Source organism: Arachis ipaensis, chromosome B08 (assembly GCF_000816755.2).
Source record: "Arachis ipaensis cultivar K30076 chromosome B08, Araip1.1, whole genome shotgun sequence".
Classification (NCBI taxonomy): domain Eukaryota; kingdom Viridiplantae; phylum Streptophyta; class Magnoliopsida; order Fabales; family Fabaceae; genus Arachis; species Arachis ipaensis.
The window spans coordinates 4761254-4763362 of record NC_029792.2 but is presented as its reverse complement, the minus strand read 5'-3'; positions in this window follow the sequence as shown (position 1 = coordinate 4763362).

Here is a 2109-nt window from a genome sequence, read left to right as displayed (position 1 = left end):
ATACCTTAATATATATATTTTTTTAATTAAAATTTTTCTATTCTTTTATTTTTTTTCAACAATATCATAATCTTACAAAAAATAAACAACCGTTGTATGTTTTATTTTTAACTGAATTTTTTAATATAAACAGAATAAACAGAAAATTAGGAAAGTTCAATGCACAAAGCTGGGTCAAAGCTTCAGGAGAAAAAAACTGTAATAAGTATTTAATCATTTAATGTATTTATTTAAGTGAGTTCTTTCGTTTTCGTGGTATGATTTTAAATGGCTAAGAATAATTATGTGTTGTCTGGCAAATAACCTTTTAACATGTGGCGTGTATGATAACCCATAAAACAGTGTACTAAAGAAGGAGTATGGTAAACGACAAACATTAATTGCAAAGATAAATATAAAAATTGGCCTCCAGAAAAGAAATTTTTGTGAGATGGGCTACTGAAGGAGATTGAAAAAAATAGAGGACCGGAACTAAAAAAAGGCTGGCCAATAACAGGAAAAAAGTGGTATTAAATAATAAAAATGATATTGTCCAAAAAAAAAATAATAAAAATGATAATATCAAAAATTAAATAAATAAAAATGATGCAGTAAATAATTGTATTCAATCATTTGTAATATTTTGCCAAATTAATGCAATATGTAACAAATAATAAATCAAATCATATTGTTACAAAAAAAATGATCTATATATGGTGTTTATTGATTTAGAAAAAGCATACGATAGAATGTCAATTGAGGTTTTATGGAAGATTTTAGAAAATAAGAGAGTAAGGATCGCATATATTCGTGCAATTAAAGACATGCATGATGGGACTACATCTAGTGTGAAGACTCAAGGTAGTGTGACAGAGGAATTTTCTATTGGTATAGGATTACACCAGAGACCATCCTTAAGTTCATACATTTTCACATTAGTATTGGAAGTACTCACAGAGCATATCCAAGAGCCTGTATGATGATATCGTCCTTATGGGAGAGTCAAGGAAAGACCTAATAAGACGTTGGAATTATGGAGAGAAGTTCTAGAAGTGTATGGTCTGTGCAAAAGTCGTAGCAAGACGGAATATATGGAATGTAAGTTCGGCTTGCGAAGGAAAAACCATAATATAGAGGTGAAGATTGGAGATAATATCCTATGAAAAGTTAAGAGTTTTAAGTATCTTGGGTGCATCATACAAGATAATGAAGAGATTGAACAAGATGTAAATAATATGATATAAGCAGGTTGGTCAAAATGACGGAGTGTATCTGGTTTTATATGTGACAAAAAAGTGCATTTAAAACTTAACGGTAAATTCTATCGCACTGCTATCAGACTGACTATGCTTTATGGTACAGAGTGTTGGGCGGCCAAAGGGGAGCACGAACTTAAGCTAAGTGTGGCAGAGATGAGGATGTTGAGATGGATGAGGGATTATACATGATTGGATAGAATAAGGAATGAAGATATAAGAGAGAGAGTTGGAGTAGCATCTATTGTAGAAAAAATGGTAAAATCGCATGTCAGGTGGTTCGGACATGTGAGAAGAAGACCGACAGAACACCCAGGGTGAATGAGATGGAAGATGATCAACGGGGTAAAAGGTAGAGGAAGACCTAAGAAGACCATCCATAAGGTAGTCAAATGAGATTTACATGTAAACGGTCTCTCTATAGACATGATATATGATAAAGCTCAATGATGTCATTTGATTCATGTAGTCGACCCTACCTAATAGGACAAGACTTTGTTGTTGTTGTTGATTATTTCTGGCGGAATTGATGGCGTGCATGAAGTCACACATGAACCAATACCAAGAAACTAGAAATTATGTGAATAGACATCATTTCATCGTAACTTTATGTCATTGATTATGAATTGGTGCCGTAATTTATGTAGAGTATTTTATCCAAATATTGTTACTATAAACAAATATATATATTATTAATATTATATGTTATATAATTATAAATTTTTAATATTATAAAATAAAAAATAGTTTAATTTATTTTACAATAATATTTATTTTAGAATTATTTTAAATTATAAACTATTTTAATATTTTTATTATTTGTGTAATACATTATAAGTACTATTTATCTTCTAATTTATTTAAGTTATAGCTA